At 33.8% G+C, this 19,350-nt stretch overlaps 1 long non-coding RNA gene across 2 annotated transcripts; it reads right to left on the reverse strand.

The window, feature by feature from the left end:
- Nucleotides 1-581: 581 nt before the first annotated feature.
- On the reverse strand, nt 582-17,386 carry LOC141424904 (uncharacterized). Of its 2 annotated transcripts, XR_012449848.1 has the most exons (5): nt 16,587-17,386; nt 13,290-13,423; nt 4,723-4,794; nt 1,734-2,041; nt 582-967 (listed from the first exon to the last, which is right to left on the reverse strand). It is a non-coding gene; the product is annotated as an uncharacterized lncRNA (long non-coding RNA). The 2 variants fall into 2 exon arrangements; XR_012449847.1 differs by lacking the exons at nt 582-967; nt 1,734-2,041; nt 4,723-4,794 and having other exon boundaries at nt 10,491-13,423.
- Between the last annotated feature and the right edge of the window lie 1,964 nt (nt 17,387-19,350).

A 19,350-nucleotide genomic window follows, 5' to 3' on the forward strand; every position in this document is an offset into this window, starting at 1 on the left:
AACTGACCAAGGGAGAATTAGGGAAAAAATAGAAACTCTGAGCAGATCAATGACCAACAAAAACACTGAAGTACTAATTTAAGACCCAACAACAAAGAAAATTTCATTGCCAGAAGGCTTCATGGTCAAATTCTACAAAACTTTCTGTCAAAAAAAATCAATACTTTTTACATTAAAGTTATTTTAAATCCTATAATTTTTGTGATATACTTCAGAGTCTTTATACAATAGTACGTTAGTTTTAAATGAGAATAGGCTGTATTTCTTTTTTTTTCTTATTTTTGTAATGTTTTTTATTGTTGTGCTGAGTGGGGGAACATTGTGGCATTCATAAAAGTTATTACCATACATTAAATATATCATAGTTGAATTCATCCCCTCCACCATTCTCCTTTATCCCCCTTTCTCCCATTCCTGGAATACTTTCAAAAGAAATTATTTTTCCATTTGCAGACATATGGACACAGTGTTTGCACCATATTCACCCTCCCATCCCTTTCCCCACCTCCTCCCTTCTCCCACTGGTACCAACCCCACCAGGCAGGATCTGTTTTCCGATATTTATAAATGAAAAAAAAAACCTGAAAAATTACATTTTTATTTGTTTAAGATAGCTACACAGGGAGTTTCCTTGTAACATTTCCATGTATATATGTATTATAACCTGAATTGGCTCATCTCCTCTATTTTTCTTCTTTCTACCTTAGACCCCTTCTTACAGTGGTTTCAATAAGTTTAAAAACTCTATATTCATTCTGTATAGAAAGTACATCAACCATATTCACCTTCTTAACGTTTTTCTTTTACCCTCCCTCTCTCTTATGTGATCTCACCGTAGCGTAACTTGGTTTTCAAAACATTCTTGTATTTGTCTGTATTCCACATATAAGAGAAAATATTTAGCTTTTGGCCTTCTGAGTCTGGCTAACTTCACTTAAGATGATCTTCTCCAGATCCATTCATTTACCTGCAAATGACAAAATTTAATTCTTTGTAGCTGAAAAAAATTCCATTGTGTATAAACACCACAGTTTCTTAATCCATGCATCAGTAGTGGGGCATCTTGACTGTTTCCATATCTTGGCTACTGTGAATAGTGCTGCAATAAACATGGGTGTGCAGGTGCCGCTGTTGCAACCTGACTCACATTCCTTTGGGTATATCCCTAGGAGTGGTATGGCTGGATCGTATGGCAGATCTATTTTTAGTTTTTTAAGGATCCTCAATATTGTTTTCCATAATGGTTGTACTAATTTACAGTCCCACTAGCTTTGTGTGAGGGTTCCTAAAAAGGCTGTATTTCAATGAAGTTTCTACAATTTGTTGGCCATTTGATCTTTAATTTTTTAAAATCTTTATTTAGATTTCTTCATCTAAAATGGATTAATTGTATCTTTCTCACAGAGCTTTTATAAACATTAAATGAAATAATATATGCAGAGTACTCAGAAGGATGTGGAGACACTCCACAAATAACAGTTTTAATTCACTATAGAATGAAGAGTTTGAAATTTTCATATAAATGTAGACTAAAGAGAACAGGTCCATATCTTAATTGATGTCAATATGAATAGCAATTTCTTACGAAATTCAAATGTAATTTATTAAAAGAAAATCAATGTATTATTCATTTTAAAACAAAATCAAAATAGTGGAACATTTGGAGTTAGACACCTATATCCTTGCACTTTACCTACTTCCTACCTGCTTAAAGTTTTCTTTAAGTAACTTACCCTTTGCACTTGCTCCCTCTTTCAAGTAGAAACAGTTATCATGTCTTCCATTTTTATTGTTTTGCCATTTATTAATTGAATACCCTTAATCATATTTCTTAGTTGTTATGTATCTCAGTCTTGACATCTCCAAAGTGGGGAAAATAGCAGTGTCTGTATCAGTGTATTGTTGAAAGAAACAAACAAGATAAAGCAGGTGTCCTCTTGGAATAGCAACTGGCCAGTAGGAAGTGTTGAATGTGTTTATTTATTATCTGTTATAACCTCAGGATTCCATAAAATTTTGTAGTTTGTAGGCTGAAAAATCCCTAAACAAAAATTAAATTTACACTGGTTAATTTAAATTCACTTGTTGTTAATTCAGTGACACTTAAATTTCACAACCGTTTGCTAGATTATTAAGCAATGCAATTTTACATAAAACCACTATTGGAATAAAAGCCTATTTTCTTTATTTTTGAACTTCCCAAATAGTCTAATAATTATACAATCAAATGACTGTGACTTTGTTTAAAAATGCAATTAAAATGCATTTAATATTCAGGTTCTTAGGACAAATAATCTGATTAAAACAAAGTAGTATCTACTTTCCTTATGATTACAGATCTATTCTGACTATAAATATATGCATATAAATACAGCAAAGTTTCAAAATGATCTCTAGGCAAAGCCTTTTAAAATAAACTTAAGAGTTGATTTCTTCTTCTGCTTCACTTGGGTTTGTGGGTAAATGTAAACTTATTTTGAAAACATTTTCTGAGGAGTGTGAGATGGATAACACATTAGGCAGATTACTGGATTTGGTGATATTTATTAACATAAAAGCTTCAGCATCTATATGAAAAACTAATAGATCTTTAGGAAAATTTCAGTATTTTAATAATAATTAAATAAAAAACTATTTTGATGTACTTCTTAAAAGGGAGAATGTCAATTAAAAGAAGAAAAAATTGACAAAATGGATGTATTATACAAAACAAATGGCATTGCAATGTAGTAAGGAAAATGAATGATTCCTTTTAATCTCATTTAATTGCAATATTTTTTACTTCTGTGGCTGTGCATGGATTCAATGACTTTATGACCTCAACTAATTATTGGGTCTCATTGTATTAGCATGATGAAATATAGTGTTTACATGGTTGAGTCTAAGTATAGGATAAAGTGTATGGGCATTAAAATATAAATATGTCTTTCACATTGCATGTGTTCTTCAGAGAAACAAAAGCAAATCCATTATTTAAAGCTATTCCTCGTATTTCATTAAATAAAATTGAACATGCTTGTAATTCTAGAGCTGTATTTTATTTTTCAGGACCTAACTTCTAGAAAGGGATGATTTATGATTCTAAATATAAAAGTATATTTCCAGTGTACTGCCAAAACAGTACTTGGGAAAGCTAGGATGTAAACAAAAAATAAAGAGGAAATCACTGGCACAGGTCTAAAATCCAGTCTTATTAGGGTAAGAAAATATATCCAATTTGAAGGCTGAAATTACCTTCTTCTACAACTTCTTCAAGCTTTGGAGAAATAATTAAGTTTCATCATATATTTTGCTTACTCGTGCAGAATGTAACTAGGATTTTTAAAAAATGCAGCAGCCTAAATTCCATTTCACACTTTTGCCAGGTAATTCTCAGCTCAAGCCAACCTTGGGCTCAAGGGATTTCTTCTGCTTTGTGCTCAGGGAGACAATAGAGCATAATTTTGAATGCACTCAGTTCATTCCAAGATTGATTCAATTGTATCAAAATTCTATAACCTCAGATTATTTAATCAACTCATTTCATAAGCAGGAAACAAATGCAAAAACAAATGCTTCAGTGTTACTTGATATTTAACATAATTAATATAGTTTTCTGCTTTTATATTTCAGGGGTCCATTATACATATATATTCAGTAAAGGAAAGGCATATTCTTATTGCATGCTGGCATCAACAATTCCCATGATTCATTAAAATATGTCTCCATCTAAATTTGTAGCATGGAAAAGTATGTGAAAATGGCCTTCTCAGTCTCTTAGTACAACAGCAGTACTACTTAACTTGGGATATGGAGGATCATAGAGAAAAATAGTGCTTTATGAACAAATATATTTCATAACTTTATTTTCACCTATCTCAGTGTAGATGTGTATTTGCAAGGATAGCTCCTTCAAAAAATCTTGCCTTTTGTACTAGGGTAGTGTCCAAGTTTCAATAGGATTCAATAATTCTATGTCAGTCATAAATCCTGCACATGAACTAGACCAGGGCTCAGACCAAGATAAAGATTTTAGAAACTCCCACTGGGTTAATATTCTTCTTCATTTATAGATTGACTTTCTTTCTTCTCTTACATCACCTTTATAAAGTGAGCTAAAATTGTTCAATGATGCCACAGTCAAACTACTTAAACATCTCCCTCCCACTTTAAATCTCCTTCCTACTTACGAACCAAAAGGGTTATATTTGCAAGTTTGGTGGACATTCACTGGGACTGTGAAAAAAGAGTGTGGCAAAATCATCATACCACTATGAAACTTCCAATTACTTTAAGCATTTTCTAATAATAATTTTTCCTAACAATATTCCCTCTTAACATATGTTAGTTACTAGATCTATCATTTCCTCATAGCAATGTGAAGTGAGTTTGATTTAAGTGATTGGTAGAGAAGAGATCATTTTGAGTCAGTGGAACCTTACAGTGCTCTGGATGTGAATATTAGTTGTAACAAAATAAGTGATGCATTTTTTTTTTCAAAAATAAATGTAAATTAGATAATTTTCCACCAATACTTCTGCTGAAGTTCCACCAACAACATAGAGTATGTACTAGCTTTCTCACTGCTATATTAATAATTTCTTCACCTGCTTATAAATTATTCTAGAAATTTTGTCACATTAAGATTTTTCATTTAAACATATCTATCTTAATTTATACATGAGCCATTCTAAAACCTAAAACTCTCTTCACAACTGTTTAAATTAATACAAAATCACTCACATAATTAGGGTCTTAAAATTAAATTACATAGAATTCATTTTCATTTATGTTGAAGATCCTTGTAGTTTATGGCTATAAAAAATAAAACATATACATAATTAGTAAGTTAAAAATACTAAAAACATATAAAATGAAAGGTAAAGAACATTTTACCTTTTATACCAATTACAAATATTGTTTTCCAGAGATAACCATAGTTGATAGGTAACTCCAGAAAAAAGTACTAAATACTTTCATACACACACACACACATCAGCATATAAACAAACATTATATTTTTAACAAGTTATATGAAGTGGTTTACCCATATATCTTGTTCTGTTTATTGCATTTCCATATGCTAATATTTCTTAAGAGAGATTTCAGTACATATGGACCTTTATTCCTTTAATTATTGTGGACTTGGGATGCTCTTTGTACTGGGCATTTTGCTAAATGCTTTACATAGTATTATTACTTGATTTTCAATGGCAGCTCTAGTGAAGCACTATTGCTTTCCCCTTCACTTAGCATTCACTTTGAGCCAGATCTCAAAATCAGATTTCCTACTGGAGGTTTCCTCCAGTTCTGTGGTTTAGTTTAGTTTGGTTTGCTAGTACAATCATAAAATAACATACCACTTGGAGTGTATGTTTCATTGTGGTATGTGTATATGTATGTGGTCATGTGTACATTTATGGATTTAAAAATAAATATATGTTTTATGCAAACCTTCAATTTTTATTAGTAAAATTTCACGATACAAGGGACATCTCATTTTTTTTATTTTGTTGGCTATTGGGTTGAATTCAGAGCTCCCACTTGCTAGACAGGTGATCAACCACGACTTTTCATGTTGGTTATTTTTGAGATAGGGTCTTGATTTACGCTCAACTTTTTTTGCCAAGGCTGGCCTCCTACCATGATCTTCCTGATCTCTTCCTCCAAAGTAACTTGAATTATAGGCTTGAGCCTCTGCACCAGGCTTAGAATGCATATTTTAGTTTGCCTTCACATGGGTCCTGTGAATTTCTTAGTGAGTTTGCTCCTGGGTATACTATCCTGGTAGGTTTTGAAAACTTTATAATTTTACTAATTATTGCTTATATAGGAGTTTTTTGTTAATTTTTAGCTGCTTTACTGAATTTCTTTCTGAAAGTTTAGATAGGAATTTCATTCCATAATCTTCAAGGAGTGATAAAACTACTTTCTAATATCTACCTCATTTGGCTTTGATTTATGATTTCATTGGCCAGTAATTTCAGAACAAAGTCATTTAATGGTGATTCCTATTAGCACATTGACTTGGTTCTGAGTTTAAAACAAATGTTTTCATTGAATTTCAGAAATCATAGCAGTGCATTATGACATTGCTCTAATTCTGACACTTATTTAGTGTGCATTTTTAATAGTTAAGCATGTGTTATATTAAAAATAATTGGAAAGTTTCATTTTAGTTCTGTGGACTTTAAAATTATGAGAAGATTTGCTTATGAACACATTTGAGACTGGTAACTTTTCAGACTTTAACTTTATAACCTTCAAATTTTCCATTTTTATTAACTGTTACTTAATTTTAATCACATTTTCTTTTTCATATTTTTAATGCTTTATTTTTATTATTGTTGTATTGAAACATTTACAAAATGTTTTATAATTTTTCATAGTTGAATTCACCACATCATTCTCCTTTATCCCCCCAACCCTATTCCCAGAATAGTTTCAACAGGTCTCATTTTTCCATTTACAATCATGTGTACAGAATATTTATACCATATTCACCCTCAGACTCCCATTCCTTATTTTCTCCCCTCCCACTGATACCCACCACAATGGTGTTTCACTGTGACATTTCCATGTATATATATATTATAACCCAAATTGGTTCATCCCTCTCTTTTTCTCCTTTTTTACCTTAGTCCCCTTCTTACTGTGATTCATTCTTGTGTAGAAAGTACATAAACCATATTCAACTTCTTAAGTTCCTTCTTTTATGTTCCCTCTCTTGCATACACCTCCCTTTAGTGTAACCTGTTTTTTATAATATTGCTGTATTTGTATTAGTTCTATATTTTACATATGAGAGGTGGCTTTTGGCTTTCTGATCCTGTCTAACTTCACTTAAGATGATGTTCTTCAGTTTATCTATTAACATGAAAAATGACAAAATTTCATTCTTCTTTGTGGCTGAATAAAGTTCCACTGCATATAAATACTACATTTTCTTGATCCACCCATCAGTAGTGGGGCTTGGCTGTTTCCATAGCTTAGCTATTGTGAATAGAGCTGCAATAACATGGGTGTGCAGGTGCTTTATTATAACCTGACTAACATTCCTTCAGGTATATCCCTAAGAGTAGAATTGCTGGGTCATATGGCTTTGTCAAAAATTAGGTGAGCATATCTGTGTGGATTCATATCTGGGTTTTCGGTTCTGTTCCACTGGTCTTCATGTCTGTTTTTGTACTAGTACAATGCTGTTTTTATTGCTATGATTCTGTAGTATATTTGAAATCGGGTATTGTGATACCTCCAGACTTGCTATTTTTGCTCAGTATTGCCTTGGCTACTTGTGGTCTTTTGTTCTTCCAGATGAACTTTATGGTTTATTTTTCAATCTTTGTGTAAGTGTCACTGGGATTTCGATGGCGATTGAATTGAATGTTAGATTCCTTTTAGTAGTATATGTTTACTATATTGATTCTACTAATCCATGAGCATGGGAGATCTTTCCATCTTCTTTAGTCTTCTTTAGTTTTCTTCAATTTCTTTTAATGATTTTCAGTTTTCCTTGTAGGGGTCATTCAAATCCTTCATTAAGTTTATTCCTAGGTAATTGGTATTTTTGAGGCTGTAAAATGGAATTGTTTTCCTGTGTTCTTTATCAATCTGTTCATTGTTGGTGTATAGGAAGGATACTGATTTTTGTAAATTGATTTTGTACCCTGCTATTTTGCTGGAGGAGTTTATGATGTCTAGGAGCTTTTTAGTGGAGTTTTTTCGGTCTTTTAGGTATAAGATCTTGTCATTTGCAAATAAGAACAGTTTGACTCCTTCCTTTCCTCTTTTTTTATTTCTTCTTCATGTCTTATTGCTCTTCTAAGAATTCTAAGACTATGTTGTATAAGAATGGATAGAGTAGACATCTTTGTCTCATTCCTGCCTTTAGAGGAAATGGTGTCACTTTCTCACCATTTAGTATGATGTTGGCTAAAAGCTTGTCATAGATAGCCTTTATAATGTTGAGGTACATTCCTTCTGTTCCTAGCTTCATCAGAGCTTTTGTTATGAAAGGATGTTGACTTCCACAGAAGGCCTTTTCTGCATCTATTGAGATGATCAAGTGGTTTTTGTCTTTGCTTCTATTAATACGCTGTATTACATTTAATGATCTGCATATGTTGAACCATTCCAGCATCCCTGGGATGAAATCAAATTGATCATGGTGTATGATCTTTTTGATATGTTGTTGAATTAGATTTGCCAGTATTTTACTGAGGATTTTTACAACTAAGTTCATTAAAGAAATAGGACTGTAATTCTCTTTTTTTGTTGTTTCCTTGTCTAGTTTTGGGATGAGTCTAATGCTGGCTTCAGAGAATGAGTTTGGCAGTGTTCCTTTCCTTTCTATTTCATGAGAAAGTTTGAAGAATGTTAGTATTAGGTCTTCTGTAAAGGTCTGGCAAAATTCAGCAGTGACTGTCAGGTCCTGGACTTTTCTTTTTTGAGAGACTATTTCTGCTTCAAATTCATTGAAATTCTTGGCTCAATTTTGGATGGTCTATGTATCTAGAAATTTTTGCATTTCTTATAGATTTTCCAATTTATTGGAATATAAGTTTTCAAAATAGTCCCTAATGATTCCCTGGATTTCTTTGGTGGTGGTGTTTTTTGTTTCTGATTCTGTTAATTTGATTCCCTTCCCTCTTCATTTAAATCACATTTGCTAAGGGTTTATCAATCCTAATTATCTTTTCAAAGACCCAGGTTTTTGTTTCACTGATTCTTTTTTTCCCCCCCTCCCACCTTTTGTGTGTGTGCACTCTCATATGTTTTTGTTTGTTTGTTTATTTGTCTCTATTTCTTTGATTTTGGTCCTTATTTTTATTATTTCTCCTTTTCTGGTTACTTTTGGGTTTAACTTGATCTTGCTTTTCTAGGAGTTTGAGGTGCAGCAATAAGTTATTTATTTGAGATCTTTCTATGTTTTTAATATATGCATTCATGGCTATAAACTTTCCCCTTAGCTGTGTTCCTTAGCTTTTGATAGGTTGTCCTTTCATTTTCTCTAAATTCTAGGAACTTTTTGATTTCCTCCCTTATTTCTTTGATGACCCACCAATTATGGTTCAACATATCATTCAGTCTCCAGATGTTTGGGTATTTTCTGCTGTATCTTTTTTGTTGAGTTCTGGTTTTATTGTATTGTGATCATACAGTATGCAGGGGGTTGTTTCAATTGCCTTATATTTGTTAAGACTTGCTTTGTGAACTAAAATATGGTCTATTTTGGAGAAAGTTCCAAGGACTGCTGAGAAGAATGTATATTGTGCTGTTTCAGGATTGAATACTCTGTAATTATCTGTCAGGTCCATTTGATCTATGGTGTCATTCAATTCTAGAGTTTCTTTGTCAATTTTTTTTTGTCTGGATGACCTATTTATTGGTGATAGAAGTTCTATATTTTTAAGTCCATTAGTGCAAGTTTAATGAAGTTGGGTGCAATGATATTGAGCACATGTAAGTTAACAATTGATGTATTGCTCCTTTTATTAGGAATGAAGTGCCCTTCTTTTTCTCTTCTGATTAATTTAGGTTTGAAGTCTACTGATATAAATATAGCTACTCCTACCTATTTTTGAGGGTCATTAGCTTGGTAAAACTTTTTCCACACTTTCACCCTTGAGGAAATGTTTGCTTCCATCTGTAAGGTGGTTTTCTTGTAAAACAACAAAGTGTTGGGTCTTCCTTTTTAATCCAGTTTGCCAATCGATGTCTTTTGATGGGGGGCAGTGTTAATGTTAAGAGATATGTGGTGGTTCCTGCCTTTTAGTTGTGTTCGTTGTATAAGGGTTTGAGTGTGTGCAATAAATTCTATTCTACTCTCTGATTACTTCACTGCTCATCTCTTGAGAGTTAATAATTCCCACCGTTTCATGGCTATGTGTAGCTTCATCTTGTCTGTGTAGGATTCCTTTCAAAATCGTCTGCAGTGCTGGTTTAGTGGTCATATATTATTTTAGTTTCTGTCTATCGTAGAAACTTTTTAATTCTCCATCCATTTTGGCTGATAACTTTACTGGGTAGAGTTTTTTCTCAGTGCTTGAAATACCTGATTCCATGCCATTTTTAATTTTAAGGTTTCTGTTGAGAAATCTGCTGTTATTTTGATGGGTTTACCTTTATATGTTATTTGATTTTTCTCTTGTATAGCTTTAAATATTCTTTTCTTGATCTCTGTGCTTATTGTTTTAAATATAATGTGCCATGGAGTGGTTCTATTTTGGTCCTGTCTGTTTAGTGTCCTGGAGGCTTCCTGTACTTGGCATCTCTTTATCAAGATTTGGGAGTTTTTCTGCTATTATCTTTTGAATATAGTTCTTATGCCTTTTGCTTGCAACTCTTCTCCTTTGATGCCTGTGATTTTCAGGTTGGTCTTTTGATAGAGTTGCAGACTTCTTGCATATTCCTTTTGTAGTTTTCATTATTTTGTCTATGTATTCTTCTGTTCTTTCTTTAATCTCTATTTTGTGTTCAAGCCCTGAAATTATCTCTCCCATTTGTTCCAATCTGCTGGAGTAGCTTTCAGCTGTATTTTTTTATTTGGTTTAAGGAACTTTTTATGTCCAAGGTTTCTGTTTGATTTTTTTGAGACTTTCCATATCTTTGTCAAACTCTTCTTTCACATCTTGTACTGTCTTATTTCATTTATCTTTTTTTTATAGTTTTCTTGCAAAGTTTGTTGGCATCCTCTTTGATTTCATTTAGTTGTTTCTGTGTTTTCTCAAGTTTTTTATCCATGTTCTCTTAGAATTCACTGAGTTGTTTTTGTATGTCTTCTTTATGCCCAACTTTAAGCTTATTAAACATTCTTATCACCATTCTTCTGGCCTGGGCTAATGGGATTTCATCCCCTTCACTGTCCACCAAATGCTCTATTGTGTGATTGTGAGCCTTTTGAGGAGTCATATTCCCTTCCTTCTTTTCCTTCCCATGTTTCTACTTTGCTCATATGTTGTTTATTAGTTAGTTGGAGGTTTTGATCACCTGTTATCTTTTCCTGGATTTAATTTATATGCTTGAGCTAATTATTTGTTAACTAGGTTGTTGTAATATTTCTGTTCACTGACCTGAATGTATAACTTAGCACTAACCAATTCACAGATTCAATGCTGAACCAGTTATTTACAGAGTATATAAAACCCTTAATAATATTATCTATACACAGTGGGTATTGAGATAACAATTGTTTGCATAGATATTGTACTTAGGTACTTAAAATAATGGAGTGGAGAAGGGGAAGGGGGGAGGGGAGGAGGAAAAGAAGTATTAAGTGTGGGAGGTATGGAGTAATAGGTTCCTAATATGTGTATAGGTGTAGTTCAGTCACTGTGAGGTAGGGTGCTGTTGTCAAGAATTGTAGAACAGTAAGGATGGGAGTAATATGTAAAGTACTTATTGTGGTGGGGGAGGAGAGGGAGGAGTGGATGATAAGCAGAGGGAAGAAAGAAAGAGAAGAGAAAGAAAAGAAAAAAGTTAAAATGGGGAGAGAAAAGAACATGGAAGAAGGGAGGGCTAAGCAAACTGAAACTGCAGCAGAATGGAAAAAAAGGAGATAGATAACAAAAACAAAAACAAAAACAAAAATGACAACAAAGCAGAATACAGAAAAAAAAATTTTTAAGCTGAAATATATGTATATAAATATATATATGCAATATATATATATGTATATATAAGATATATATATATATGTATACATAAGATATATATATATATATGGTCCAAATTTCTTCTTTGTTATGGAATGGAGTGAGTTTTCTCTGAGTTCAACTCTAGACACTTCCCTTCAATTTTTCTTATCTGGGTGCTGTCCCTTCTTGGGGTTGATTATTTTGGGCTGTATGGCAGTTGAAGGTGCTCCTCTCTACCCAGCAAGTTTGAGCAGGATTTACTCAGCATGTTTAAGCCAGCTTCTTCTTTATCTGGTGTGCTGTCAGTGTCTGCTGGCTTGAATAGGCAGGCCCAAAGTAGTCTTACAGGAGCTGGTATGTGATCAGTGGTCAACCCCCTCCACCCATAGGGCAAACCTGGAAGCTGGGATTAAGTGCTTTTCTCTGGGAGTGAGCACTGTTAGTTTTGGCAAGCTACCAGTTTCTCCAAGGTAGTGGAATGCATTGTTATTTTTCCCAGGCTGTAGCTGGGCTATCCCACACCCACACAGACTAAGTCATCTCAATGCTCTGCTCCATCCCATCAGAAGAAGGGGAAATTTTCCCTCCATTTATCAGGCTACCAGTTTTGTTCACAAGGGGTACAAGCTGCCTGCAAGCTAAGTTGGACTATGTGGATTTCTCCAGAGCAGATGATATGGCAGGTTCACCTAGAACAGCTGCACTTTCTCTCAGTGGTTACAAGAGTCAGCAGTGCAGGTCACACACCAGCAGGCAGGGAGGAGGAGTCACAGTCAAAGGTTCTAAAGCACAAGTCTTGGTGGGATCAGGACAGTCCAGGTACTTTCAGAACAAGTTCTGCAGTTCTTTGGGTTGAGTTGTTTTCTCTTTGCAAAGAGGACAAAAGTGGAAAAGAAGAAAGAGAGAGAGAAACTACAAGAGAGACAGCTCTCTGGCAGGCCAGCAAGGGAGGGGTCTGCCAGTCCTCAGTGCTCAGTCTTCCTGGGCTGTTATGTGCCTTAAAAAGCTAATTTAAAGGTCAGTCATTGTACAATATGTGCCCCCTATGTATCGGCAGTGTCTTACTTGGTGAAAAAGCCATGTTATCGAATCCTTGCAGCCATGAATCTGAAATTTTCTTCCAGATTTGTGAGAACTCAGAGATCTAGGGTACCATCTTGGTCCCTCATCACATTTTCAATTAATATTCACAACTGATATTTTTAATAAACATTATCCATTTATCATTACATCTAGATCTTTCTGAGTTGGAGCTCAAAATCAAATTTCACGCTAAAGCTGGAACTTGAATGTGAGTAAAATTTTTAGTTCATTTTTTTCTCCCTGTGATTTAAACTTCTATCACTTGTATACAACCTTTCAATCACCTTTCTAACTGTGACATAGAAGTGTCACTATGTTTCCTACACCCTAATAATTACCATCAAAACATAAGCCATATCTTGATTTCCTATTGCCATAGTTACATTTTCACTGTTCTTGAATTCTACGTCAAATTATCACATAGTGTGGAATCTTGTGTCTGGCTTCCTTTACTCATATTATCACTATGAAGTCAGATTGTCACATGTAGTGACCATGTCCCATGTTGCATAGCACCCAATTACACAAATTTGAGAATCCACTGATCCATTCTACTAATGATAAATTTTTGGCCATGGCAAAAAATGTTACTTTTAAAATTGCAATATTCTGTAAGTCTTGGCATCTGGTAATATGAGTCCTCCAACTTCATTCTTCTTCAATATTTTCTTCACTCTTCTTATAATTTTCATAAAGTTTTATATTACTTCTCAATGTCAAAAAGTCTGCAAGGAATTTAAATAGGATTATGTCAAAACTACTGATTAATTTGTAGAGAATTGATACCTTTTAGTTACTAAATTTCCCAGTCCTTTTACTTATAATTTTTGAATTTCTCTTAGCAATGTACAGTTTTCTCTACAGAGGGCTTCCCCATTTTAAAGTATATCTATTCCTGCATAGTTCTGCTGATACTTTTTAAACATTGCTTTTTTATATTTTAAATGCCATTGCTTCTTTAAGGAACCATAATTGACTTTTACCAATATTCTTTATTTTTAGAACAGTTCTAGATTCATAGAAAAACTTACCACATAGTACAAAGCGTTTCCATATATCCCATACTTAGTTTTCCATATTATTAACATCTTATAGTACTATGATACATTTATTAAAATTAATAAACCAATTTTGAACATAATAGGCTCATGCTTATTATCCTAGCTACTCCAGAGGCAGAGATCAGGAGGATCACAGTTCAAATCCACCCTGGCAAATAGTTTGGCTGACCCTATCTTGAAAAAACCCTTCACAAAAAAGGGCTGGTGGAGTGGTTCAAGGTATAGGCCTTGAGTTCAAACCCCAGATCACAAAAAAAAAAAAAAGAAAAAATATACATGTGTTAGATAAACTGTATTCAGCATGAGTTATGGGACTGTTGGCCATGAGTTTAATGTTAGTGAATTGACAATATAGTACATTCAAGAAAGGAAGCTAAAATTAGCTGATATGCTCATGAAGCTGCTTGGAAAGTGCTGAAGTATATCTATAAAGCATGATAAAGTTATGAGAAAGCTGATAAATTTGTGGGTGTTGACAAGATGACAACCACTTTTTAAAAAAATATACTGGACAGCATTTTTGTGAGCAAAGTAATTTATGGTCACATTATCAAGATCAGGAATATGTCAAAATCTCAGTTTGTGTTTTATTATTAAAATAAAAACGCTGAATATAAGTAGTCATTTGTAAAAAATATATTTAATAAAGGGTCTTAAACAGAAACACTCATAAAACAAGATTACGTATTGGTTTATTGGCAAAAATACAACCTGAAGCTATCAGGAATATAAACCTGTATTTCTCCTAAAAACAGTGAGTCAGGTATTCACTAATTCATTGACCAAGGCAACTTTATATAAATATCATCAACAATAATAATTTAATGTACTTATTGTATGTCACATACTTTTCTGCCTCTAGTGATTCAGAAATAAACAAATCAGACATAGGTCATTCCTGACGTAGTTATTTCAGTGGGTGATTAAGAATGGCAAAAAAAACCACTATATAATATGTTGGGAACTAACATGTTATAAAAAGCCTGGAAAGGGAAATGGAATGAGTGGGTTGCATTCCTACATAGTCTAGCCTGGAAATAGTTTTCTAAACATTTTTATTAGCATGTTAGCACAGGAGGATTCATTGTGACATTTTGTATATGCTTACAATGTACCTTAGTTAGGCTAGCCCAAAAACATTTTATATAAATAAAATATAATATAAATAATTGAAGGGAAATGGTACCAGACAGAAGATAGTAGAAGCAAAGAACCAAAGCAGAAGGTGTGGGAAAAAGTAAGCATATCAGTGTAAGCAAGGAAAACATTAATGGAGATAATAGGTGAAGGGGTGGAACAATCCAGTAGGCCTTTATGGGCATCATGAAGGATATATTCCTTTTGATCTGTAAATATATTTCTCCCATTTTTTGCACGCTTATGTGTATCCATGTACGCACCATACTAATGAGCTGTCTTACCTTCAGCCTTTGGTTTGTTTTGACCAAAGAGCAAGAGATTAGAGGCAGGAAGGAGAAGGTGAGGTATTTAATTCTCTGACATACTCTCTTCATGTTTGCCTCAAGCAGGCTAGAGGTCACAGCTCCTGACAGATGGTCCTCTTTGTCTTTGGGTTCCAATAATATTTTCTTCCCCTCATCCCTTTATATCTATGGATAGTAATGGCCCTTGTGATAACTAACACCATGATCTCACATTATTCCTTCTATTTCTTGAAGTTTTCCTTTTTTTCTTGCCCATAACTTTGTAGACAGACACTTGAAGTTCTACCAAAATTGCTTGTTAGAATGTGACATTTGTTTCTTATTGTGACTATATTACACATGGTAAGGGTCTAGTTTCATAAGGACATCTCATGTATATAAATAGTGTTCTTTTGGAAGCTATGTAGAAGAAAGATAAGGTTGATATGAGTAGGATGACCTAAAATGATATTAAAACAAAACAGATAAGAGATGATGTTGAGTAAAGTGGTAAAGCAGATTTATTAGGAAATGTTTAGTGTTAGATAGGTTTTAACCAAATTTGACAGTAGTTTTGGATGGATTGGGTATTGAATATGAAAGAAAGAAAACAAACACGCAAAATAAACACAAATAAAAACTGTAGGCCTTTTGAGTTAAGCAGCTAGAAAACTGACAAGCCAGTCATTAAGACAAGGAGCAGATTTCAGAGAGTAATCGAGAATTTGTTTTTGAAAAATTCAATTTGCAGTAGGTGAAACATGAATCTGGACTTTGAAGAAGTGAATATGGCAATCTTCAACACAAAAAAGGTATTTGATGTCAAGAGACTTGCTAGTATCATGAGATAGTGTACACATAGAAGAGATGAGAAAGAACCAAGACTTGCAGCAGTGATACTGACAACTATCATTGTTTCTACTGGTATAATCCCAACTCTTTTTCCTGACTTTAGCAGAGATGGCTAATTAAATTCATGTGTAATCTGTTTTTGGAATGACTGTCTATCACACTTGGTATTCTCTCCAGAATATGCTGTCAGCTACATTGCATATCATGTGACAAACAATATCTACTCAAAACTACTTTTAAATAAATGAATACATTTTGTCTGCATCCAGAAGGTTCAATTTACAGAGAAATTAAATTTTCAAATGATCTACATTACATTCTTCTTGGAAAACATACTCCTTAAAGATGTCCATTTGCCTTTTACAGGTAGAGGCAGTTTGAAGACAGAAAACAGGGGACATGAAAATGAATGCTATGTATAAGTTTATTGACTTTTAAACTTTTTCCACAAAAATACAAACCATTAACCTTTTTTCAGGATTAATTCAGTTACAGTTACAGAATACAATGGCAATAGGTCAAAAGAACTTGATTCTTTTGTTTAAACTCACCAAATCTCTGGTAATGTAACTTGACATGTCCGTCAAATTTCAGTATTCTAGGCAGCAAGTCCAGCTTGTGTCCAATTCATGGCCATGTAAAAATAAATTTTTTTCTGAATATATGCATATATAAAGGCAAATTAGAAATTTGAACCCAAAAGACTGTGACACAGGTTACTCCAGAGGCACCTGCATACCCATGTTTATTGTGGCACTATTCACAATAGCCAAGTTATGGAAACAGCCAAGATGCGCCACCACTGACAAATGGATTAAGAAAATGTGCTATCTATACACAATGGAATTTTATGCAGCCATGAAGAAGAATGAAATGTTATCATTCGCTGGTAAATGGATGGAATTGGAGAACATCATTCTGAGTGAGGTTAGCCTGGCCCAAAAGACCAAAAATCGTATGTTCTCCCTCATATGTGGACATTAGATCAAGGGCAAACACAACAATGGGATTAGACTATGAGCACATGATAAAAGCGAGAGCACACAAGGGAGGGGTGAGGATAGGTAAGACACCTAAAAAATTAGCTAGCATTTGTTGCCCTTAACGCAGAGAAACTAAAGCAGATACCTTAAATGCAACTGAGTCCAATAGGAAAAGGAGAACAGGTACTAGACAAAAGGTTAGATCAAAAAGAATTAACCTAGAAGGTAACACCCACGCACAGGAAATCAATGTGAGTCAATACTCTGTATAACTATTCTTATCTCAACCAGCAAAAACTCTTGTCCCTTGCTGTTATTGCTTATACTCTCTCTACAACAAAATTAGAAATAAGGGCAAAATAGTTTATGCTGGGTATTGAGGGGGTTGGGGGGAGAGGGAGGGGGTGGAGTGGGTGGTAAGGGAGGGGGTGGGGGCAGTGGGGAGAAATGAACCAAGCCTTGTATGCACATATGAATAATAAAAGAAAAAAAAAAGAAATTTGAAAAATTTCATAAAGAACAAGCACCATACATACTCTGAAAAATAACAGTACTTTATATAAGTTGAAGAGCTTGCATAAAATGTAGTAAAATCATGCTATAAATTCATGAAAAGCAGTCTGTCCTGAAATGGCCCTATTAAATTTAGGTACTCATTTTTAAATTTTTATTATCATATTGTTGTACTAATGGTACATTGTGACATTTACAAAAGTTCTTACAATATAACATAGTTGAATTCACTATGTCCATCACAGGAACTCAGTTTTTTTAAAGAGTAAAGGTATCAGGCCAGTTGTGGTAGTCATGCCTATAATCCCAGCTATGTGGGAAGTGTAGGTAGGAGATCATGGTCTGATGGTGGTCCCAGGAAAAGAAGAAGGAGACCCTACCTAAAAAATAGCTAAAGAAATAAAGAGATGGAGACATGGCTCAAGTGGTAATTTCCTTCTTACCAAGTGAAAGTTTCTGAGTTCAAACCCCTGTACTGCCAAAAATAAAATTAAAGCAATTATCTTATTAAAACTGAGACAATAAATACCTCTTATGATTCATATTGAGAAATTTCATATTATCAGTATTCATACACTATAGGCATGATATAGATATGCTCAGAAATACACTATTCACTGGGGTGTCCTACATTGCACTATAAGCACAGTAATTCACAATAGTCTAGTAGCCTGAAAAATAGACCAAAGGTAAAATAAACCATATAGGGTAGCCACTCATTGATATTAACTGTGCAAAGTGATACTTATTCTTTTGTTTAATCAACACTTATTTATTATTATAACCTATTAAGTAGAAAATATTCTCTGAATACAGAGCTAGAGGATTTTAGGCAATTTCCCTAGGTTGCACAGTCTAAAAAAAGGGTTCTGATAAGAGCATAGGTTTTATGACTCCGAACCTGCTTTCATAACCACTAGAGTATATTATTTTAGTACATTCCTAAAACCCTCCTTGACCACTAAAGCATTTATATATACCCTGACAAAGGTTATAGTTTAAGAATTTAAAAACAGAAATCCAACTAGTTATACTCTTGTTCTTTTTTTGTGCATGCAGAGTCAGAGCTCATAATGATTCAGTCTTTATTGGTAGGTTCATAAAACAAGTGATATCATCCCTACCATAGCTAATTTTACTCAAGAATGTAACTCAAGACTCTAGGATGTAACAGTAAATGAAACAGAAAAGACCCCTCCCCTCATGGAGCTTCCTTTGTAATGGGTCAGCTAGATGGCAAGTAGATATATAATAATGACAGATGAATAAAAAGATACATAGTTAAAAAGAGAAGTGATATACAAAGTAAGGAAGTAATTTGCCATGAGAAAAGTTACAATGAGGTAAAGTAAGTAACCTTGATATGGGAGTGAGATACTTTAGAGAGGACATTAAAATAGGTAACATATCATCAGCAGTCTAAAGCAAGAGAGGAAAATCGTCCCTAACATCTACAAGAAGAAAATGTTTTAGAGAAAGGAAACAAGTGCAAAAGTCTCAATGCTTGATGGGTGTGGAAATGGACATGAGGCCAGCAGGGATGGTGCACAGTAATGGAGGAATGGCAGAAGAAAAAAGTGAAGGAGGTGGTGGGCAAGATCATGCAGTCAGATATGAAAGCTCAGTTATGACTTTTGATATTATGACAAATCAACCTCAAACAAAGTAGTTTAAAACCATCTCACAATTTCTGTGGGCCTTGAATCTGAGTGTGAGCAGATAGGTGCCTTAGCCTCAAGGTCTCTTTAAAGAATACATTTACAGTATTGTTCAAATCCTATGAAGATTCAATTGGTGGAAGTTCTACTTCTAAGCTCCT

This window comes from Castor canadensis, chromosome 7 (genome assembly GCF_047511655.1).
Source record: "Castor canadensis chromosome 7, mCasCan1.hap1v2, whole genome shotgun sequence".
In the NCBI taxonomy this organism is placed as follows: Eukaryota; Metazoa; Chordata; class Mammalia; order Rodentia; family Castoridae; genus Castor; species Castor canadensis.